This window comes from Pongo pygmaeus, chromosome 16 (assembly GCF_028885625.2).
Source record: "Pongo pygmaeus isolate AG05252 chromosome 16, NHGRI_mPonPyg2-v2.0_pri, whole genome shotgun sequence".
In the NCBI taxonomy this organism is placed as follows: Eukaryota; Metazoa; Chordata; class Mammalia; order Primates; family Hominidae; genus Pongo; species Pongo pygmaeus.
The window spans coordinates 31,586,562-31,612,241 of NC_072389.2; the positions used below are offsets into that span (position 1 = coordinate 31,586,562).

Genomic DNA, 25,680 nt, shown 5'->3' on the forward strand with positions numbered 1-25,680 from the left:
TATAACTATTGAAAAACTATGACATCACAAGTTTTATCTCACATATGTTGAAAATAATACCTTTTGTTTGAAATGCCTGTTCCTCTGCCATACAGAAATGGCACTTGAATATAATTTCCTCAGCAAGGCCATTTTTATATTTTCTGTAGAAAGGGTACAGTCGCCAGCAGTTTTCCCATGAGAGTACACCAAACAAAGGAGACATGGCCATTGATTACCTGATGCTTCCACCCTACTGCTATGTCCGGTTTCCTTTGGTGGGAACAGGACCTCACATTCTGTATTTGTCCCGATTGGCTAGCAACATAGAACTTTTTAAAAAAGGCAAAGGCAGAGGAGAACAAAGGAAGGAGGAAGTAACTTTTGGAATGCTGAGAAAGGTAAAAACTCCTTCGAATAAGGAAGAGGAACAGGCTATGACCTAATGCTTGCTTGGACCAATATAAGCATGCCAGGGCAAATATATAGGCTAAATTGTGGGAGCTAAGAACATAAAGTACATTCATTTCTTTATTACGGCTAGCAGATATTTAAGAATATTAGCACAGGTCTTTGAATAAATTTTGCTTCTAAGAGAAGTTACTATTTATTCCTAATTAGATGGGGAGGAAAGTCTTGAAGAGGAACCTCTATTGTACTTTTTACACTTTTGAACTTATATAAATGTGTGTATTTATGTTTTATCACTCCTATGATCACATGAGATAGAAAGTAAAAGCAAAATAGGTAATACAGATTTTCTAAAATTTCTCATATTTGGATAAAACTCTTCTAAATCACTGTGCAACTCACTTTGTCCGTGGATTTTTCCTACATTAGCATCATCTCTGCTAATTAGGAGCTTTGTGGATGCCATCTTTGTAGTGAAAGAACTATAAGAGTTTCTGTTAGATTATGTTTCTCATCTACTAACGTCCCTTTCCAAGTTATGATGTTAAAGATACCACCAGAAAGTGAAAATGGAAGTTTTTTACATCAAGTTCACGTGTGTGCACACAAAGTCCATCACATTATGACTGTCTTCTAACCAATAGTCTTTTTAGAATATTATGATCCATCTCTATTTGGAAGATGTAAAAAATATGCCTTTTAAAATAAATGGAACACACTATTTTTTCTCTGTGACTGCCCCCTTCTCAGTATAAAATTTTCTCAGCTCATCATATGTATTCTGGTCTATTATTGAGAAAACATGCTTAACTATAGTTTCAAATTAGTTGAACAACTCGCTTTACCTGCTACCTCAGGATTAGAGACAGAGTTATTATTGGGCTACTAGAATTCCTATTTTAAATGTTGCTATGAATTCTTTTAATTTTATATAACCTGGACATTCATTTTGTACATAGTTTTGACATTCTCATACCAGAAATAGGGTTTAGAAATCCATGAGTTTCCAGTTTGTGGCCTACTCCACGTTCCTCAAGGTGGTCATTGAACATAGCCCCTTAAAAAACCTGCTCAAGGTGACTACTCCATATATGACAGCTGAATATCACCTTTATCTCACTTCACTGTCCCCTGAGGGAACTACACAGATATTCGGCAGTAACCACCTCTCAGTCAGACTTTGACTCTGTGGAAATCATGGTTGCTTCACCTTAACCCAGCAATTTGAACTCCTCATGAGAAACCTGCTTGGGTAACACTCCAAAACCCAATGTGATGTTTAGTTTTAGGAGTCAACTAACTGTATTAAGGAATACCTAGAACACTGGCAAAGCATTGCTTCTGGGTCTGTGAGGGTTTCACTAGAAAGGTCTGGTAAGAGTGGGTAAGATCCTGTGATGGAGCAGGGACCCTTGTTAGGGGCCTGTAGCTTCTCCCATCAGGGAAATAAAGGAAAATCATGAGTCCCTTCAAGGGAAATCCCTGGTACCTAGCTAGCACTGAGAAAGAAATGAGGAACTTGATAAGCAAGAAGGTTATAGCAGCCTAAACAATAGCCAAGGAAGTTACAGTCAGAAGATGTTTGTTTTCTTCCAAAGATCACATCTTAACATACATTCCTGAGTCATTTTTCATAAACCTAGACCCCCACCAAATGCACCTGCTGACAAGTACACCTCAGATAAGGGGGGCCTGAAAACTGAATTCTGACTGTCATTCTTTGTACTAAATTTCTTCCTGAGGGACCTAGAGGGAGGCAAATCCATTAGACAAAGAGCTAACATTTTTTTCTGCTGACCCCCAAGTTTTAAAACAAACCTTCTTTTCTTTAACCAATTACAAATCAGAAAACCCTTGAATCTATGTATGGGCTGTAAGCCCCTGCTTCAAACTATCGTGACTTTTCAGGACAAAACCAATGTGTAACCTCCATGTACTGATTTATAATTTTGCCAGTAACTTCTGCTTTCCTGAAATTTACCCTGCTTTAAAAATACCCTGACCTGCAAGCCACTGGGGAAGTGGGAACTTAAGCATCAGCTGCCTCATCCACCTTGCTTGACAATGTCCAGATAAACACCTCCTTTTCTCTCACTGCAAATGTCAGTGTAGATATCTAGTCTTACTTCACTGGGTGAGCAGACCTGAGCTAAATTCTTTAGCAATCCACCCTCTATGTGGGTAGGCACCATCCAGTGGGCTAGGGGTCCTGATAGAATGAAAAAGTAATGAGAATGTTTTTGCTCTCCCTCTCTCCTGGAGCTGGTACACTCTCTGCCTCCTGCCCTTGGACATCTTAACTACAGACTCTCTTCCTTGTGACTCCAGGACTTACTTCTGCATCCCTCCACATTCTCAGGCCTTTGGCCTCAGACTGAGAATTACACTGTCAGCTTTCCTCATTCTGAGACTTTCAGCCTTGGAATGAGCCAGGCTACTGGTACTCCATGGTTTACAGCTTACAGAAGACCTGCCTTGGCTTCCATAATCACGTGACCCAATTTATCTAATTAATGCCCCCCCCCCATCTATCTATATATGTATCCTATTGGTCCTGTATCTCTGAAGAATGCTAAAGCAGGTTTTATTTGTTAAACCATGAATGATTGTAGAGAACCAGAATTTTAGGAATGAGATTCTTTCATTGGTTTTGGGGTTTCTAAAATTAGATCTCTAAACTGATGATACCTAAAAATGCTAAAGACTCTATTACTAACAGTCCAGACAACATTGCTTGTCTATGTCATAAACTGCTTAAGAGATAAGCCTACATCTACCTTTGACACTCCTAATCAACCACTGATAAAAGACAAGGAACTTGGTGATTCTGACAGCACACCTTTAAACATCTGTGGAAAATCAAGGACTCTGCTTCTGGCATTAATGAGTAAAGTGATCGATAAAAAAGATAAGCTAAGAGATTCAAATTTCAGAATTCAGCTTCACATAAAAAGCCTTAGAGCTTCTTATAGTGCTCTGAGTGAGAATTATATCTCCTGTAGTCACAGGGCTGAAAATGCTAAAAGTCAAACACAAACCCTCACTGTGAAGTTGGCTGAATTACTATGAAAGTTGAACTTTCAGCCTGGCAAGGTATCTACTGTAAATTTACAGCACTGTACAGAGAAGAATGGAACTCTGTAGATAGGGTTGGGAACATTTTGGGAGACCATGTTGAGGCTGGAGACGTTGAACTCTGAAATTGTGATGTCTTCTTTGCCAGCAGACCTGACCCACTACTGATACCCTCTTGGCAGTACCCTCTTCACCCACACGGGTATAGGCGGTTCCATCTCTGTCTGAAGGGATTACGCCAGCATTGCCTGAGGGAAAGTTAATGAACTCCCCTGAGGCAGGTGCCGAGGAATGCAATGTGGATTCTCCTAAGGTCCTACACCCACCACTCCTTTTTGCTTCTAGACCTGTAAGTAGACTCAAATCTCAAAATGCCCTTAAAAATGATATACAAAATTTGGCCCATGGGAGGTTCATGACAGCTCAAGAAAACTATTTGAGTTGATAATTTATACAAGCAGAAATCTAGAGAACATGTGTGGAAAAGGGTATTAAGAGTTAGGATAATAGTGGAGGAAATATAAAGTTGGATCACCTGGATTTATTGATATGGACCCATTAAAAAAGATACTGCTTGTAGTTTTGCAGCATGGGAAATTAGAAAGGGCCCTAACAGTTTGGTTGGTTGGCTGAACCATGAATCAAAGATGGCCCTTATTTAGCCAGTTAGATATGCCTGATCTCCCTTGGACTAACTTAGAGGAAGAGATTTAAAGGCTTAGAACAAATGGAACTCCAGAGTTCATTTGTCACTTGGTCTGTGCCCGGCCAGTGGGAGAGCTTTTATATCTTAAATTACTCAAAAGGTAGCCCAAGGCTTAGAAATCCCCTGAAAACTCCACACAGCAAGGAGACCCCAGTCCTCAGCAGAAGCAGAAAAAGCCACTTAAAGCTTAAAGAGAAAGTTGGCTAAACTGTGCTGGGAAACAGAGGAAAACTGGCTCACTCTCTTACCATAGCTCTTCTGGACTCTAATCATCTGGTGGATGTGATCATGCATTCTCTGACAGTAGTCAGCCTCTTTTCCCAGGCACCTATGTCATCAGTCACCAGGCTTATGAATAAAGTGGCCACAAGTGGTAGGGAATGAGGTTTTGCATACACACAGCAACCTGGAATTCCTTTCACCATGGCCAACCAGGTTACAGACCCCTCTGAGTGTTCCAGCTGTCAGCAGCGGAAACTAACACCGAGCCCCCATATGGCACCATTCCCCAGGAAGATCTGCCAATTTCCTTGTGGTAGGTTCATTACATTGGGCAGCTTTCATCAGGGAAGGGGCAGCATTTTGTTCTTCCTGGAATAGTAAGACAGTTACTCTGTCTATAAATTTTACTTCCTTGCATGCAGGTATTCTGTGGAAACTACCATCCATGGACTTAAAGAATGCCTATCTACCATCATGGTATTCCACACAGCATTGCTTCTCAACAAGGAACTCACTTCACACACAAAGAAGGGCAGAAATGAGCTCCTGCTCAGAAACTTCAGTGAATTCACCATGTTCCCTATAATCCTGAAGCAACTCACTTGAAACAATGGTGGAATGACCTTTGGGAGTTACATTTCCAGCACCTGCTACATGACAATACTGTGTAACTGTGGGGCAAGGTTCTCTAGAAGGCTGTATGTGCTCTGAACCAGCATGCATTATATGATGCCATTTCTCCCAAAGCAGTGTGGTCACAAACACTTCATCAGTCTCTAAGGACTCCCAGATATTTCCTATCTTCTAAACCCTCACAAGAATACAGGCTTTTACTAGTCTGCCTCTCCAAGATTGTTTTAGCCTCTGCCCATTACCCAGTTTGAAAGACACTTTCATATTTTCAGGTATTCATTTGCAGCACCAACCTACTTGTCATTACCAGTTTTCTGTATTAGTCCCTTCTTTGTTGTTTAAAACAGAATACAAAATATTGGGTAATTCATAAAGAAAATAAAGGTATTTCTTACCCTTAAGGCATAAATGATGGCTTGGCAGCCTCCACAAATTTCAAATTTTTTTTTTTTTTTTGACAGCCTGGGAGTCCAGAGAGAGAGTTGTCACAGTGCCAGATCCACTGCACAGAGCCCCCAGTAGAAGGATGCAAAACACAAATGTGGGGTTGGAGCTGCTGCAAAGAGTCCCCACCAGGGCAATGCCAAGTGAAGCCACAGCAGTGAAGTCACTGCAGAGAGTTCCACATGGGTAATGCCTAGTGGTACCAATACCAGGATCCCAGGATTGTGAAGTCCTCTATGGCATTCAATGCCTGCCTGGGAAAATTTCAACCGGTAGAGGCACCCACGGGTGATTCACCAAGGAAAACGGTAGCAGTGACACTGCGTAAGGCTTGCCTCTACAACCCTCACCTCAGTGTATTAAGGAGTAAGAAAAAAAGCCTCTCCAGCTTTAAGATGTAATGTTTGCCCTCCTGGACTTCAAATTTACTTAGGGGCTGTTACTGTTTTCTTTGTGTCTATTTCTCTCTTACAGAATGGGAATGTGTATATTATGTTTATCCTGAAATCAACTTTGAAAAAATTCTAACAGTGAGAAAATTATGACTGTAAAAGAGACATGACCTGACTGAATCCATCTTGCCTTTAATCTCCAAGCTGCCCATGTTTGTTCCTGGACAAAGGGAACATTAACATTATAGCCTATCTTTGAAACAAAGATGACAGCCCCTCCTTGAAACAAATCCTTTAATTGCTTGGGGACCAGATCACCTTTGTAAAACCAACAAATTAACCACAAGATTAGAAAATATGGCTCAAGAGTCATACAGCCAGAGGCCATAAGATTACTAACATCCTCAATTGCTCCTAGAGATAGCATTCATACTGTGAAACCTAAGGGGCCTAGGATCCCTATAAATCCACTGTCCGGCCTGCCCTGCAGACTCTTCAGTTAACAAAATTTGCTACACCTCCCTGAAGCAAAAAAAGTTGAAGTTTCCCTCTTATCTTGTTTTATGTCCTTGAAAACTTGACTTGGTAATCATGTGAGGGTGCTGTCCCTTGTTCTCCCGCATACAGAGGGTTGGAATTTCTGGATTCATGTCAGGCAGCCAGTCTGAAAGGATACATGATAATGTCACAGCTAGCTTTAAGGATTCTCTTGAGCAGCTAAAATCCCTGAAGCTTGGAGCTGACTGACCTACATTATTTCTAACCAACAGTCACTGTCCCATACTGTAGCTCAGTAACTAAGGTTTTTCCCTTTTACTGCAGCAGCCTGGGTTTGATTCTCAGCTCAAGCAGTAAGACCTTTCTAGTGTGATATTTGGAGACTTTTTGCCATTCATTCGATGATTTTCTTCTCCATGGATATGTTCTAACTTTCTGTCTTAAATTTTCCTTTCTAAGCTATCTTTGGGGAAATTCTACATCTCACAAAAACTGCTTGCCATCCCTCTGAGACACCTCATGCATCCATGGTTAAGTCATAACCTTAGTTAGGCTTATAAGTTTCTCATGGGCCGTTACCTTTGGAAAAGTTGAAAGCCAAAAATACTACCTATTTGTCTTGGCTAAAATCCATTAATAAAAGATTTCAGCAGATTTTCTTTTGAGAGCTCTGTAATCAAAAATCAACTTGTTTAAAGTTGATATTGAGCTATATGTGTACAGATATATTTTAAAGCCTTTGCTCTCCCTCCGTAAAAGTTTCTCATTCAGTGGAATTCTTTCTGATCCTCCATTTACTCATGTCTGTTCCTCCTTCCTCTTGTAGCTAATCTTTTTGACTCTTGCAGGGACCTGAAATTACTTTGCATTATGAAAAAAAAATTAAGTTTGTAATAGCTAGATAAAAAATATACTTTTTAAAATGAATAATGGGCCGGGCGCGGTGGCTCACGCCTGTAATCCCAGCACTTTGGGAGGCTGATGTGGGCAGATCACGAGGTCAGGAGATAGAGACCATCCTGGCTAACACGGTGAAACCCCCGTCTCTACTAAAAATACAAAAAGTTAGCCAGACATGGTGGCAGGCGCCTGTAGTCCCAGCTACTCGGGAGGCTGAGGCAGGAGAATGGCGTGAACCCGGGAGGCAGAGCTTGCAGTGAGCTGAGATTGTGCCACTGCACTCCAGCATGGGGGACAGAGCGAGACTCTGTCTCAAAAAATAAAAATAAAATAAAATAAAATAAAATAAAATGACTAATGGTAGTTGCTTATAGTAAGTGATTATTACTACAGGGTGATACTCTTTTATTCGTACATTTCAATAAGAAAGGTGTGCTCTAATGGGCTGATTACAAAGTGGGCTGATGGGCGTTGGGTTGTCCAGCAGCCTTGGGGAAATGTCCTACAATGAAATACACTGTGGAAGCATTGCACTGTGTCATCCCATATTGTTTCCCTCTTTAGGGGACCCAGGATTCGGTATAAAAATAAGATTCCTCATTTAGGGGAATCTGTTTTGCCTTCCAGCTCTGCCTGCTTTCTAGGCCCTAGAAACTGCATATTTTCCTGGTTCTGTTCCTTAAAAGGTTCCACCACAAAGGCAATAATCCCATTTAAAAACTTAACAACTTTAAGAAAATCTCCACATGTAAGAGTGTCTACTTTTCCTGGCTATCCTGACTGAACTTTTACCCCCACATTTTTCCTTGGTTTAGATAAAATATAAATTCTCTATAATTATTTCACCTAAGAATTATCCCTTTAAAATAAAAACTTGGAACTGCCTGGTTAAAAACTGTTTAGGGCAGGGAACAGGTAATCAAGAGACTGATGATCTAAAATGAAAAAGAAAAACTTAAAAACTGACAAATGAAGAATCCACATAATTCTACCAGATCTGCTTCTCTATGTCTGCACCCTTATGTGTGATCAACAGAGTTTTCCTGGCGCATTAATCAGTTGTTTAGTAGAAAACTGTAAACAGTTATGGTCAAACTGATTTAGATTGGATAGATTTGTTTATAAAGTTTTATGTAAAAATTGGGTTTGACATTAACAAAACACTAATGCAAAGGTAAAATTTGGTTTTCTCTTTAAACGAGATTTTTGTATAATACTGAGATATAATAAAATATTTTTTATTTGTCTTTTAAATAAGCTGAAAAAAGTAGTGGCGAGAGAAGACACAGATTCAGATGACCTCACGCTGTCTTTATTTGGTCCTGTTGTTTGGGAGCTGAGTCTCCTCTCTACAAATGAATAAAGGCTTTTGCCTTTTTAAATTTTTGAGCTATCACTTTGGCTAAACAAATGATTTGTGCTTATCTGGGATTCTATTTTGTGATATGAAGTGTTTTAAGCCTTTAATATTTGCACACTTTAAAAAATAAAATTATAAACTAATAATTTAATAAAACAATGGTTGTCCTGAGATTATTGTCATCCACAGATTATTTTGCTGTTTTTTTAAAAACTATTCAAAAGATGTTTGCTCTTTGAAATGTTCTCCTGAATACAGGTTTCTGATAACTAAAGATTGTGGCATTGAAATAGGAAAAAAACAAAACAAAACAAACAAACTTCCAGGACTCTCAGAGATAGCTGGTATGTTTATGAGGACTGCAGGCCCAATGTCAGACAAAGTTAACTGCATGGACTGAACTAGTAGAAGACCACAATAATCCTTTTATGACTTGTTGCTTGAAATGTTGCTGATCCTTTTTGTTGTTTTTCAGAGTCAAGACAACATTTTTCTTTTCAGCTATTTACACCTTTTCATGATTGAGTAAACTATATTCCTGTGAACAAAAGATGAAGGATATTTCATTTTCTTTACTTGATTTCTCCAGAATTTGAAAACTATTTATGAGTATTCTATACTATGGAGATATAGTGATTTACACAAGAACAATAAGAATCTGATATCTTTTGTAACAGAAAACAATTGGAGACACTGATTATATTACCAAAGATACGATTATTTTACCAGTGGAATGGCCTACTTTCAGATACAAACAGACAGGCTTGAGGAATTAAAGTTGACTAACAGAGATGATAAAAGCTCCTTAAGAAACCGACCTCATGACTGTTTACACAGGCCTTGTACAGGGTTCCTGACCTGTGGTAAGTATAAAATGTCACATTCTGACAGGCCTATGATTCCTAAATTATCTTGGGACCTGAAGAAGAAGAATTTCAATGAATCTGTACAAGTATTTGCAGGCACAGATACATCCTTTCAAGGCTTTAAAAAAGTCCAATCTGAGATTCCTTAGGGAACAAATTTCCAGCAAACCCAATTTAGAAAGGGCTAATATGGCAAATAGTTATTCTTGCTGAACTTTACGCAAATAATCAGGCTAAGTACAATAATACAAAAACTTATTTTGCAAATAAATATGTCCTACTATGATATGTCTTAGATAAAAATGAGAACTGGAGAGTGAAACATTGTATTTCAGAAAAATACTGTAGCACGCCTGTTGTTAGATTCTAGTCTTGTCCATTGTTTTTGAGCTTTTTATTGTTTTCTGCATTTTGGACTGAATCCTGAAATCTCTCAGAGCTAAAGTCCTCCAACTAACACATTCACATTTTTCTTCCATTTTTCTGACCTGGACTCAATGAAATGGCTACAAACTTCTTCCTGAGGCCCTGCAGGCTGAAGCTTATCCCTTGAGATACAGATGCGAAATATGTGAGACTGTCATTGCTATCCTCCTTTGTAACTTAAAAATGCTTTGAATTTAACATCTGGAGGCACTGTGCCCAATATCAACTTTGGTTATTATTTTATATTTCCATACAAATGCCTGTTATTAAAAATATTTTTGTCTTAATCACATAAGGGGGCCTAGTTCATTTGCAGTGACACCTCCTGGAATGAAACACAGCTAGGATCTATTCTGAGGACTAGGAAACTAGGTGAAATGATATGAGATGGTATATTTAAATTTGCTATTTCCTGTTTATCCCAATTTGTCTTTCTAACAACCTCTGACCCAAATCTCTCTTGACTATTGACCCCATGTCTGATTGGTTCTTGGGGCTATTCACCCGAATCCCTCAGGGATTTAGACGAATTATATAAAGACTTCTGAAGCTAGGACTTCCACTCCTTATATTAGGACTCATTATCCAATAGTCAGCTGTTCACTTAAGGGCTGTACTAAAACTGTGGATGAGAGTACTAACATCTTGGTCATGCAAGCCTAGGAACCCCAACCAGGCACCTGTGAATAATGCAGGCAGCTGCAAAGCAGTTTCATTCCATTTACTCTGGGTCCAAACCCTATGTCAAATATATGCCTTGTCAGCAGGAAGAAGTTAGAACCGTCTCTGGCCTTTTCCCAACTCTGTACCTCAACCCTTAAGAAAAAGATGCAATGAAACTCGGAAGGGGAAATTGAAATCACATTTGCAAAAAGAGTTAACAGTGAGAAAATTATGATAGGGAGAGAGATATGACCTAAGTGACTTCATCTTGCATTTAACCTCCAAGCGGCCCTTGCTTATTAAAACAAAACTAACTTTGGGAGAAATTTACTTTGTAGCTTAACTTTGAAACAAAAATAATAACAGCTCCTCCCTGAAACAAAACCCCTCATTGTTTGGGGACCACATCACCTTTGTAAAACTAACAAATTAACCACAATATTAGAAAGTATGGCTCAGGAGTCATACAATCAGAGGCCACAAGATTAATAACCTCCCCAATGGCTCCTATAAATAACATTACTATTGTAAAACCTAAGATTGGTGTTTGAGGTATTTTTCATAACTTGCCTTCTGACAGATCAGCGGATGCCACCAAAACCAGTAAACTGGCTCAGCTGGATACATGGCCCATACCCAGGAGCTGAGGCAGCAAAGAAGATGGCTTTGACTTCCTAAGATTTCATCCCTGACCCAACCAATCAGCATGTCCCTTTCTCTAATCCCCTGCCCACAAAAGTATCTATAAAAACTCTAGCCTCTGAATATTTGGGGAAGCAGTTTTGAGTACTACGAAAACTCTGCTCTCTCCTTTAGCCAGCTCTACATGTATAAAATTTTCTCTACAACAATTCCCCTATCTTGGTAAAGTGGCTGTATCTGGGCAGCAGCCAACATGAATCCACTGGCCATTAACAACCCAACTGCTGAATTTTGTATGAAGATAACTTGTTTGATTTCATGGGCTGACAGAGCAGACTTCAGATTTGGAACTTTCTGTTGATGCTGGAACAATTTAAGCCTTTCAAATATAGGAATGGGCTAAACTTTTTGTAAGTGACAGGGCATGATTTTTAGAGTCAGAAGCAGAGTCCTGTGGTTGGAATATTGCTTCCCTCCCAAATTTATGCTGAAATTTCATCCCTAACATGGCAGTATTGAATTGTGAGACCTCTAAAATGTGATTGGATCATGAAGAGTTTGACCCCATAAATGAATTAATCCTTTCATGGATTAATACATTAATACTTAAAGATTAATAGTCTATTATGAGAGAAGAGTGGCTTATAAGAAGGGAGACACGATCTTGCATGTCAGCAAGCTCTACTCCATTGCCATACGATACCCTGTAGGCTTCAGAACTCTTCAGAGAGTCCCAACCAGGAACAGGATCTCACCACATACAACCTCTCAACCTTAGACTTTTCAGCCTCCATAACTGTATGAAATACATGTGTTTTCTTTATCAACTACCCAGTTTCAGGTATTCTAAGTAACAGAAAATTGACTAAAACAAAATATTAGTATTACTATGCCCCGTTATTAAGTTCAGTGGATTTTTATAACCATTCCAGACAAGCATACAAATGCTCCAGATCTTTCAGGAATGAAGGTTTGCATCACCCTGCCAGGTAAAGACCCAGGACCAGCAGAGGGGCTTGCTGAAGACAAGGAGAATACCGAATGGGTAGCAGTAGAAGGGAGTTATAAACACCAGACAGGACCAGGTGACCAGTTACAGAAACAAGGATTAAAATTGTCACTAGTATTTCCTATCTACTTTTTAAAGAATACCTTGCGTGTTATATATAAATATATTAGGCAAATAACATTGTTTTTATTTCTCTCTTCTTTTGTCACATAACACATGAATGTATTAAGTTGATATTAGCAGTTAAGTGTTAGTAATTTAACATATTTGTATTTGTATTGAAGTTATGGGTTACCAGGAGAAGAGTAAACATCACCCACAAACTTCTACTACTCTTAAGAAAAATAGTATAGTGTGTTCTGGTTGCACAAAGGATCGTTGCATCATGTTACATACAACTATTGCCTTCTTATTGTCTGTATTTGAAGATTAGTTAGGGCTTAAGGTGATACATATAGGTGCCAACTAGAAAGGTGCTGGACTTGTCATGGTTAATTTAAGATGCTGACTGGATTAAAGAATACCTACAGAATTGGTGAAGCATTACTTCCGGGTGTGTCTGCCAGGGTGTTTGCAGAGGAGACTGATTATGAGTCAGAGAATTTAGTGGGAAAAATCCACCCTCAATGGGGGAAGGCAGCATACAATCTCCTTGGGGACCAAATAGAACCAAAAATGAAAAATTTTTAAAAAGTTTTCATGTCTCTCTCCTGGAGAAAGTAGACTCCTTTTCCTGCCCTTGGAAAAGAGAACTCCATGATCTATGGCCTTGAAACTCCAGAACTTATACCAGTAAATGCCCTGGATTCCCAGGTCATTGGTCCCAAACTGAGAATTACACCAAGGGCTTCCCTGGTTCTGAAAATTTCAGCTTTGGACTGAGCTACCACGCTACAGCATCCAAGGTCCTTAAACTCGCAGATGGCTGTCTTGGGAATTCTCCATCTCTACAATGTTACATGAGTAAATCCCCAAACAAAATGCCACTCATCTAACTATTGTCTATCCATCTATCAACTCTCCCATCTATGTATCTATCTATCTACCTACCTACCTATCTACCTCCCTGTAGTTCTGTCTCTCTGGGGGAAAAAAAAAAAAAAAAAAAAAAAAAAAAAAAAAAAACTGACAAATACACACATAAAGACTTCAGCCAAATGGCACAATACTATGTCTTTCTCTAGTTGCTCCTCCACCACCCCTGCTGCTTATGAGTGTATGTCCTGGAGAGCTCTTCTCTTTCCATCGGCACTTCAAGGAATGCTGCCTCTTCTTACTGGGATTGGTTAGTAATACATTACTCATGCCATTATATACATTTTGTTGATTTCCCTCCTCTGTATTTCACTTTACGAACACACATGGACATCACTTTTCTCCCACTTAGCACTCTCCTAGAGAGTGGTTACCTTGGTAGAAATAAACTAGACACAGGTCAGACAGGAGCCCCAGGGTGTCTTACAGTATAAACAACTACTCTGTGAGAAGGATACCTGGATGTAGCTGGATAGTTGGGCTTTAGGCCATCGACCAGGATAAGTAAGCATCCTATGAAAGGTACAGCCAGTACCAAACCCTAAGTCGTATTGGGCAGGGCTATAGGTTATAGCCACCATCCAGAGAGGCCTTAACAGCAAACAGAAGTAAAAATAAAACACATGCTGTGAAATAAAACACATGCTGTGAGATAATTTTATAAACTATAGTTCCAGGAATCCTTGAGAGGGAAAGTAAAACTGGCAAGGCATTATTTGAAAGTTTGCACTGGAGTGGTAGCTCTCCAAAGATAAAGAAAAATCTCAGGCCAGGTGCGGCGGCTCACACCTGTATTCCCAGCACTTTCGGAGGCCGAGGCGGGTGGATCACCAGGTCAGGAGATCCAGACCATCCTGGCTAACATGGTGAAACCCCGCCTCTACTAAAAACAAAAAAAAATTAGCTGGGCATGGTGGCGGGCGCCTGTAGTCCCAGCTGCTGGGGAGGCTGAGCCAGGGGAATGGTGTGAACCTGGGAGGCAGAGCTTGCAGTGAGCTGAGATCGCGCCACTGCACTCCAGCCTGGGTGACAAAGTGAGACTCCGTCTCAAAAAACAAAACAACAAAAAATCTCTATCTAGAGGATTTCAGCCCTAATCATAGAAATATAAGCAATGATCTCTGTAACTTATTCATTTATTTAATGGGGTTTCACTGTTTCCCAGGCTGGAGTGCACTGGTTATTCACTGGCAGAAGCATAGCACACTACACAGCCTCAAACTCCTGGTACCACATGTTCATCCTACCCACCCTCCCTAGCAGCTAGGACTGACTACAGGTGTGTGCCACCACACTTGCACAGATACAATTTTTAAATAAAAAAAGTTACATTTCTTTTTCTTCCTTCCCATAGTCATTCTATTCATGTGAAGAATGATCATACAAATCATTTTACGATTAGTTACTGCAGATGTAGATGCATTATAGTTTCCAGACAATCTTTTATGCTGTCCACTTGTTACTTGGATCAACTTTATTTTTGAATACTTGAGAAGAAGAATGGGTTTTAGTGTTCCCTGAAGAATAGAGTAAAATAGAAACTCATCTGATTTATATTTTATAATGTTATTGCATTTGTACCATGAGATTTAGGTTCCATGAAGGCTCAATTAACAGGAAGACCTGATCTCAAATATATGAGCCATGTCTACACTTCTATTTATTTTGAAATAATTTTAGATTTACAGAGAGTTGTTAAAATCTTACATAAAGTTGTATATACCCTTCAATTTCCTGTGATATTAATATCACAACAGAACCATAGACTATCTATGAAAACTCAGAAACTGATAAAGGCACAAAACTATTAACTAAAGTACTGACTATCTTCATATTTTACCAGGTTTTCCACTAATGCCATGTTTCCTTTTTTTTGAATCTAATCAAGGATAATATATTATGTTTACTGTCAAGTGTATTATTGTTTATTGCAGCATAGCCAATTACCACGTAGCTTAGTGGCTCAAAAGCACACACAAATTACTCACAGTTTCTCTGGGTCAGGAATCCAGATGTGGATGATGGCCAAGGGTGAGGTCTCACCTGAAGGATCAGCTGGGGAGGAATCATCTTCCAGGTTCACGTGATTGACCAGGGTGAGAAGACTTCACTGATTAATTATTCCAAACCTTTAAAATATCAACAGCAAGATTTTACTAACTGTTCTCCAGAAAAATAAAATGATAGAGAAGAGATCAGTGTGAAATACATTCTATGAGGCAGTTTCCTCTGAGGCCACAACCAAACAAAGGCAGTCCAAACAAGGAAAACTATAAACTAATATGCTTTATGGATACCCAGGCAATAATTCTCAAGGAAATAGTCTGAACACAAATCAGGATCGTAAAACAGAATTAAACACTAATTTATTTATTTATTTACTCAGGATCACAAGTTTGGTAAAACATATAAAAAGAATTAGTGTAATAACTATATTAATATAATAAATGACAAAATTTTCTTTATCATATCTAAAGATATGGAATAAGCACTTTCCAATCCAAAAACCCACTCACAGTAAAAACACTAAACAAATTTTGCATAAAGGGAATGTTCTTACCTAACACAGGCACCCATGAAAAATTCACATGACAACATATGGTATCAAGTAGGTCTCAGTAATTTTCCCAAAATTGTAAAACAAAAGGTTATCTATTCCCACTAATTCAACTAAACATTATGCTTGAGGATGTAATCTATAAAATTAGGCTGGAAAAATAAATATAAGACTTCCAAATTAGAAGGGAAGAAGTCAAACATCTATTGGCCAGTGACATAATCTAATGTATAGAAAATCCTAAAAAATCCACTAAAATAAGGTTGGAACAAAAAAAAATTCAGTATGCATGATCAATGTAATGAACTGCATTCTTATACAATAGAAACTAATCAAATAATGAAACTCAGAAAATAATTTCATTTAACATGGCATCAAAAAGGAAATGTATTTGAAAATAAACTTAATATAACTGCAAGATATATATATTGAAAATAATAAATGATATTGAAGTATTAAAGAAATCCTAAGTAAATGAATAAAATAATTAGTGTAATATACTATGTGAACTAGATTTTCATTGATCAGAAAGCTGTTAAGTATTAACCAAGATGCTTATACTTTCTAAATGTATCTTCAGATTCAATACAAGCCCTACTAAACTTCTAACTTTTTTTTCATTTTTAGCAATTCTTGGACCACTGATTCTAAAATGCATAGAAAAATGCAATTGATTCAGAACAGCCCAAAGAATGTTAAATATTTTTTACAGGAACACAAATGACATTTATAGAAGGTCTGTCCATAGGGGAATGGGGCATAATTCCCCACTTTTCATGTATGTGCTGTGCATAGTGATGTTTTTTCCAAAAGGTACAACATCAAAAGGGCAATAATATTAATTTTATAGTGGAGAAAACTGAGCTAAACTGCCTCATCCATGTGATCAAATAACATTAACTATGATAAAGCATCTGGGCACAGTGGCTCACACCTGTAATCCCAGCACTTTGGGAGCCTGAGGTGAGAGGATCGCTTGGGGCCAGGACTTAGAGACCAGCCTGGGCAATGTAGTGAGACTCTGCCTCTACAAAAGTAAAGTAAAATTAAATCACCCAGATGTGGTGGCGCATGCCTGTAGTCCCATTTACTCAAGAGGCTGGGGTGGAGGATCATTCAAGCCCAAGAGTTCGAGGCTGCAGCGAGCTTTGTTCATGCCACTGCACTCTGGCCTGAGCAACAGAGTGAGACCCTGTCTCAAAAAAAAAAAAAAAAAAAAAGTGATACAGCATGTTGACACTATGTACTCTTGTTATAATATCATGAGAATAAAAGTTTCCCTCTCTGGTTTTCCTCTGCTAAATCCACAACAGCCATCCAACCATTAGGAAAACACCAGAGACATCCCAAAGGAATGATTTCAATGATATCAGAAATAAGGAAAATCTGAGAAACTGGCACACGGTACCTAAATGTGATGTGGTGTCCTGGGCAGAATCCTGGAACGGAATATGGACATAAGGTGAAAACAGAACATCTGATTAATCGTGAATGTTGGTGAATGATAATGTATAATATTGGTTCATCAATTGTGACAAATGTCTCAAATGAATGTAAGAATTTATAAAAGGGAAATTATGTGTTGAATACATATAAACTCTCTGTATGTACTTCTAACTATTCTGTAAATCCAAACTACTCTAAAATAGATTTAAAAAATAAATAAAATATATATATTTTAAAAATTACACTATTGAGCTTACTAAGAAGAACATTGTCGATCTTGTAGTGTCCCAAGTGCTCACCTCCCCATTCCCACCCTTTTTGTTACCCTGGTGAACATTACTGTTATTTTTAATTTTCCTTTTCCCATTCGCAAACTTTTCTTTCTTAGTTTTGGTCTCTAAATTTGTATTTGTAAATAATGTCCTGTTCACTGTTTCTTGTCTTCACAAATAGATAATTACATGTCTCTATCTATATTGCTCAGTAAAATTATGAGAAACATTCAGAGAAATACAGATTTTGATACATTTTACAAAATATTTGACCTGTTTCCTCACAAAGTGAGGACTGAGAACCTGTCCCAGATTAAGCAAGACCTGACGTTGGCAGGTGAACTCTAAGATGGTGCACAATGATCCTCACAGCTCAATTAGAATATCTAATCCTTTCCTTGTGACTTTGGGGAGAAACTCAAACTTGCTTTGATACATTAGAAGACTATAACGTGATAGGATGTCACTTGGGCAATCCTGTTACCTAAGATTATGATACCTGTCTTGCTGCAAGCTCTCTGTCATGGTGGCTTTGATGACACATTCAGCCATGGGAGAGAAGCCAACATGGGAAATAATTGAACGCAGCCTCTGGCCACAGACAGCAAAAAACAGAGGCTCCTGGTCCAGTATCCTGCCGTAGAGGTTGTAATTTATATTTACAACTAATCTAAGCTTCTTTCATATAAAAGTATACTGCCTCAGAAGTAGTGTAACCATCTTATAAAAGAATAGTTCTAATGATTTCTTCGTTTATGCTGTATTTTTCCTTTTGTCCCTCTTTTCCTACCTTTCATTTTACTTATATGTATATCTATCTATCTATCTATCTATATATATACACATATCTATATATCTTATACTTATGAAAATATAATTAAATTAATTGCTGCTTTTCTTTTTTTGAAACACAGTCTTGCTCTGTCACCCAGGCTGGAGTGCAGTGGTGTGTTCTGACCTCACTGCAACCTCTGCCTCCCACATTCAAGCTATTTTCCTGCCTCAGCCTCCTGAGTAGCTAGGATTACAGACGTGTGTCACAATGCCCAGATAATTTTTGTATCTTTTTAGTAGAGATGGGGTTTCACCACATTGGCGAGGCTGGTCTCGAACTCCCAAACTCAGGTGATCCACCCACCTCGGCCTCTCAAACTGCTGTGATTAAAGGACTGAGCCACCATGCCCAGCCTTGCTACTACGTTGTTGAAAGGCACTTGTCTGCTATTGAATATAATTATTTGAAATAAGCTGTTATATGTAAGATCAATTAAGAATATGACAAAAGTTTTTATCATCTTGAGTGACCAATAAAAAAGTATAAAAAAAGTCTGAGATGCTAAGAAAGATGACTGAATTATATGAAAGGCTGAATAAAAACCACAAAAAAAGGAAATGAATGGAAGACAAAATGGAAATGGGCAGGGCAAAAACTAGAAGATAGTAACAAACATGGTGGATATTCATCCAACTATATCAATAATCACTTTGAAAAAGTGTCAACACCTAATTCAGAACAATCATAATCTGAATACCAAGATATGTGTGAGTCTATTTATGAATTAATTTCAATATTGCTTTCATTTTTATATGAATAAAACATAAATTTAAAATTCTAGAAGGACTTTTTCAATAAGTGTAAATAAGTCTATTATGAGTATAAGAGTTTAGACAGAGATATTATTCTTTCTTTGAGGTCCTACTTACGTTTTTGATTCACTGACATACTGTGGATGTCCCCAGTGAGACTACTACAGACATTACATGTTTACCAATCTGAGCTTCCCTTTAGTGATACAAAGGCCAGCTCGCTTGTCCAACTTTCTCTGAGTTTGGCGCACATTGTTCCTTACTCAGCTTCACACTGACAACTACATACATATACGAGATGGTACAGTAATGATGGAGTAATTGCAGGAAGAATGAAACAAAATGTTGTGGTAAAACTTATGGGGATTGGACATGGCTTATCACAGGTAAAAACTGATGATTCATCTGGAAGGATGGATTGCAAGACAGTGCACATCAAACAATGAAGGACAGTGACATCCAAGAGACGAGACGCGAAACAATGAGGGTTACTGTTGCCTCAGGTTACTGCTTGGGGAGAGTTTCCAGGCTGTGATGTGGCATGGACTCTGGAAGACAGTTGGAGTTGAGAAGATGGAACTGACAGTCTGGACAAAGAGGTGGCTGAATTTCATGAAGCCATCCTCCATGGCTGCATGAGGAGGGAGCACATGTGCCAACACCCATGCAGGCTGGACTGTGGTGCCATCATTAATCCACTGAGACATGGTTCACAGGAGTACTGGAGCAGTACAGAAACAAAAAGCAAGGATACAAAGAAAAGTAATTTGAATGAATTCTTTAATAAAGAGTAATTCACATCTATGCTTTCATCTAATTTCTGACTACAAAAAGACAAAGTTTTCCATGACTCAGTGATCTTGCATCAAACCCAAGGATGAAGGAATAGATGCTGTTTAGAAATAAATAGTGTGTTAAGTAGGTTCAGTCACCCTGTGTGGACACCAACCTGCCTTTCTTATGTTATCCTGTTAGTTGTGGCTGGTAAAATCACTACATTATGAAATAATTAAAGTACACTTTTCTACTTATAAGAGAACAATGTATTTGTCACCAAAAGAAGAAGCCAATAAAGGTTTCTTCCTTCATTGATTTTCCTTAAAAAAATCTCCAGGTTCCTTTGCACTTTAGAAATATTTTTTCTCTGTTCTTCACTACATGAATGCCACAAGCTATGCAGTTTGCATTAAGTATAGGGTTGCTCTTTAGACACAGTGAAATTAAATTAAAACCCAGTATACTATTTTCCTAAAATTTACCTTTGCATTTTTTCTTTTTCTCAGCGTTCACTCTTGCTTAGCTCCTTAGAAATGCAAATGTAACCTTTTCCTTCCTTTGTTTCCACCAGTGAAACAACCTGCAAGTATTGCCAGCTTATCTAAGTGTATGTTTCCTTAGAAATTCTAAGGACCAAATGTTGAACCAAAGCAGGCAACATCCAGAATTCTCTCTCACGGGGAGACTGTCTCAAGCCAATAGTTAATCCACATTCCAACTCTGTCCTCAATGACACTGTGCAGACTAACGGATGAACCCTTAGCTAAGTTTTACAGCAAGTCACATAGACCCCGCACCTCCATGTTCCTTCTGCATACCATCCACAAGAAAGTTTCTCTTCTCAAAACCCTGCTTTCTTCCCAAAAAACTGAAGCAGCTACTTTAGATATGAACCTGGTTCTTCTCCATTGCTAAGCTGTGAAATAAAGTCGCTTTCTTTTTACCACCCTCATGCTTGTTACTTGGTATTGTAAGTGACAAGCGGCCAAACCTGTGTTTGGTAACAAATGTGGTGGCCCATATGGGGAGCATTACGTGCTCTGGGCAAGCCAAGCCTGTGAGCTTGGTTTTGCTACCAAGACGGAGGGCTGCCTGTGAGCACCAGCAGCTGAAGGCTGGCAGACCCCACGACAGGAACGTTAGGGAACTTCAAAGCAGCTGCTGAAAATCTTTCATTTCCTAGACCCTCCCTTTCACTTCCTCACAGAACTTCTGCAGCCATCAACACTTCGCTGGTATAAAGAATGTGATCTCTGAATAAGCTGGCAACCCTTGCAACCAAGTGAGCTAGTCGGAGTGCACCTGGCTTTCCTGTGTCTTCTGGGGTGTCGCTGGGGCTTTGCTGTTTCGTCTGGTCCACTAATGGGATTATCATTTCAGTGTTTTACGGATTTGTATATATGGCACTACCGGGCACTGCTCCATTTGGTCTCAGACATCCGTGGAGCTGTTTTGAACAGAGGAGAGAAATTTAGGATTCTACCCAGCCCCTTAACTGGGGTTTCTTTGGAAGCTCACCATTTGTTTGTAAGTGTGAGTGTATGACCTTTGAGTGTGGGCCCTGATCTCTTCCTATCCTTTTCACATCCAACTGCATCTTCCTGACTATCTTGGAAGCCACCTCCAGCCTTACTCATCTCAGTCAAAGGTACCCTTAGCTCTCTCCAGCTGGAAACAGGTTCCTTCGCCCATGACTTGCAGAGGTGGGAGGGATTTGTCTCACACTGTGCGTGTCTAGTGGAGTCTCCCTGATGGGATGTAAGCAAGAGTGGTGGGGGTACCAACCCTATACCATGCAGTGGCTAGAAGGTTCACAAACCTCCTTTTCTTTCTTTTTCTCTTTCCCTCCTTTTAAAAGGCCTGGCAGGAACTTCATATTCTCATTCTCTTTGGGAATTCAGCTGGTTACTTATTAAGACCTACTTTTGTGAACATTTTAAACAGATAGGCAAATTATAGCAAGAAAACTTTAGAGCTCAAATGGTTAACTGCAACTATTAAGTTAAGCAGAGACATCAAAACCTCTCTTCCTCTGTTTTCTTTTCTGCCTGCTTCAAATTGGCTGTTATTAAGCTGTTGGTGCTGTGATAAGACTCATCATTTATGGACTAACTAGAAAGTAAACATAGGAAACTTGTTTAAAACTGAAGGAAAAAAAAAGGTAAAAGATGCTTTTTTAAAAACAAAACTGCCATAAAGATTGCTTTACCCAAATTTTGGTTCACAGCTTTCATTGGATTATATATTGGAGAAAAGAAAATTTAGCCATGGAAACAGGTTTCAGTTTTGTCAGACAATAATTTGTATCCAGCTATTTTTATAAAATACTGAGTGTGTACTGTTATTTTATAGTTAGAATCCCAAGGTAAAAGCTATAAGACCTTTGCTTGTGTGTATATACATATTTAGATATGTTGGTGTGTATGTACACATATTATGTGTTATGTCTAGCCTGCTACCAAATTGACTTATAAGTAAATAAGTGCTCATAAATTAAGTCAGGATGCTTTTCAAGTTCACATAAATTTAGTAATCCTTGACAAATAAAACTGGTTTTAAGATTATTGGTGACATAATATTAGAAATATCTTCAAAATGATCAGTATATATTTTTATCTGAGTTCACTGAACAAATGGTTTTGTATTTATCTCTGTCTATATATTAAGGTGTCAGGATATGACATCAAGGTTATAAGACCATAAACCCAGCGAAAAACAGAATCATTTTTGGTTGTGTGATTTTACAGATGAGTTAGACTAATTTAATATTGCTAGTTCAATGAAAACAGTTAAATCTTCTGTGCTATTGACAAAATGCCCATATATTGAACTTGAAGGTTCTTACTTAGGTAAAACAGCTAATGTCCACAGACTTTAAAAATGGGTAATAGGGACAAAACTAAATAATTACTACTTTGGTGTAATATCCCAGTTTTCAAAAGTACTCTAGGTAAACTGGTAAAATGGAAAAGGTGAGTACATGTAAATGAGATCAATGCTTCTAAGTGAAATTTTTGTATAATTTACACTGTTGGCGGGACTGTAAACTAGTTCAACCCTTGTGGAAGTCAGTGTGGCGATTCCTCAGGGATCTAGAACTAGAAATTCCATTCGACCCAGCCATCCCATTACTGGGTATATACCCAAAGGACTATAAATCATGCTGCTATAAAGACACATGCACACGTATGTTTATTGCGGCATTATTCACAATAGCAAAGACTTGGAACCAACCCAAATGTCCAACAATGATAAACTAGATTAAGAAAATGTGGCACATATACACCATGGAATACTATGCAGCCATAAAAAATGATGAGTTCATGTCCTTTGTAGGGACATGGATGAAATTGGAAATCATCATTCTCAGTAAACTATCGCAAGAACAAAAAACCAAACACCGCATATTCTCACTCATAGGGGGGAATTGAACAATGAGAACACATGGACACAGGAAGGGGAACATCACACTTCGGGGACTGTTGTGGGGTGGGGGGAGGGGGGAGGGATAGCATTGGGAGATATACCTAATGCTAGATGACAAGTTAGTGGGTGCAGCCCACCAGCATGGCACATGTATACATATGTAACTTACCTGCACATTGTGCACATGTACCCTAAAACCTAAAGTATAATAATAATAATAATAATAAAATAAAAAAAAAGACAAAAATAAAATAAAATAAAATAAAATAAAATCTTAAAATTGTTTTGGATGCTTACTAGATGTCTAGGTCATTTCCAATTAAGAAAGGGTTATTATATAGAGAAAACTGTTCTAAAAATTGTGAAATATTTCTCATGTATACAATACTAATATCTGATAGCTCAGGATTTCTTTTTTCCTAGGTTTCTATAAAATGTACCAAAGAAGAGGTGTCCTTATTGAGAAAAAGAATTATTTTGTCTAATTCCAAAGTTATCTAAAAGTTGATTCAAATTATGGGTTTGAAAAGGTTATTTATGAAACAAGCTGGAAAGGATGCAGTAAGCGGTGAAGAGAGATGTGAAGAAAGATATAGATAGCAACATATACTTTTGGTAAAGAAGGTTATAAAGGAAAAAGAGTAATTTTATATGAGAAAGAATCTTGTATGGTAAATTATTCTCCTAAAGTAAAATGATTGGTTATTTAAGAAACACATTCTTATTACAAAGTTAATCTAGAAAAAGAAAATTGAAAAAAATTAAAAAAAGAAGCAGGTACCATAGGACAAGTATACAGTCCAAGCATGTGACAGATGGTCTGTGTAAGTCATGATAAAGCTGGTGAAGGGGAATTTATAAAAGAAATTTTGTATGCAATTAAGTTAGCCATAAGTAAAAAGGAATTGTTGATAAGTCTTTCTAAAGAATGGACCCCTAGGTTAAATCAAGATTTTCTTAAGGTATCAATTTACTCTTAATAAAATTACAATAAATTTTAATTTTCTATTATATAATCTACTTCTTTTGAAAACTTCTGAGATTCAAATCTCAAATGTTCAATTGTTGTCTTGTTGCTATCTGCTTTTTCTCCCTTTGATGTGGCCTGGAATGATAACTCTATCCTTCAGCTTCTTGTCAGCTCCTGTAACTTTTCTCCTTAGCTGTCAATGTTGTTGTGGCTGATGCTGAAATATTTTATCTTAGAGGTCTATAAAAGAAATGTTTTCCTCCAGAATAACCTGATTCTATACTCTTGGGTTTTTGTTGTTGTTGTTGTTTTTGGTGTGTCTAAATTTTCACTGTAATCAGGAAACTTATCATGCAGCTACTAAGAGTCATGTATTCCCCAGTTCTACTCAAAACCTTGTACACACTCTTCCCATGTTTGATTAAATTCAAGCACTTTTTATCTTAAGTTGTACTTCCAGATTATCTAAATGGGTTTTCCTTTGACTTTTTGGTAACTGGCTTAAGAAACAAGATTTTACATTTTATCAAGATAGTTCCTAGGCTGCCTTTGTTAAGGGTTTAATTGCTTTTAAAAAACCCCTGAAATTTGAAAGGAGTAAGGTTTTTACACCCGTGTAACTTTTTCTATTGCCTTTAAAGTCTTTCAATGATCACTTTGGTTAAATGAATAACTATTGTTTTACAAGGACCTGCGGTTTAGTTTTGATCAAATATTTTAAGCTTTCTAACATCTTTCAGAGACATCTCCAAAATTGAATCCTAAATTAAGTCTCTGACTTATTGCTGGGGCTTATCAAAGCTAAAAAACATTAATCACTGTGAAGTGTATCACCACCTCCAACATCCTGAAAAAGTTCTTATCAGGTATTAACTAATCTTTGTGGTGTTAAGGTACAAGGAATTGACTCCTGGATACATGTAGCTCCTCTAAAGAAGACACAGACTCCTGCCAGCATCTAACATCAAACTCAACTTAACCAAAGCCTCATCTGTACACTCAAGCAAAGGCAATAATCAAAGGACACTGCTTTCATGCAACACAGGGATAGCCTGTATTATACTTTATTTAATAATTTTGCTTCTACCTGAAACAGAAATACATGAAATATAATTTATTCTCTGCCTTAATACTAAATAATTTAAATGTTTATCTACCTATAGGCTTCATTTGTTGTCACTCATTCTGTTTTTTTGAGACGGAGTCTCCCTCTGTTGCCCATGCTGGAGTGCAGTGGCATGATCTTGGGTCACTGCAATCTCTGCCTCCCAGGTTCAAGGAATTTGCCTGCCTCAGCCTCCCAAGTAGCTGGGACTACAGGCGTGCACCACCACACCCAGCTATTTTTTTGTATTTTAGTAGAGACTGGGTTTTACCATGTTGG

The 25,680-nt window shown here is 38.1% G+C and overlaps 1 long non-coding RNA gene across 3 annotated transcripts in view; it reads right to left on the bottom strand.

The window, feature by feature from the left end:
- Window positions 1–8,798: 8,798 nt before the first annotated feature.
- The window catches only part of LOC129013558 (uncharacterized), a 166,974-nt gene continuing 150,092 nt past the window's right edge, over window positions 8,799–25,680 (bottom strand). For 2 of the 3 annotated variants that reach the window (XR_010123914.1, XR_010123915.1), the window contains 3 exons: window positions 16,874–17,010; window positions 15,250–15,390; window positions 8,957–9,158 (listed from right to left, as the gene is read on the bottom strand). This is a non-coding gene — a long non-coding RNA (uncharacterized LOC129013558). Of the gene's footprint in view, window positions 9,159–15,249; window positions 15,391–16,873; window positions 17,011–25,680 lie in introns of all 3 variants that reach the window. The other variant, XR_010123916.1, reaches the window with a different exon arrangement.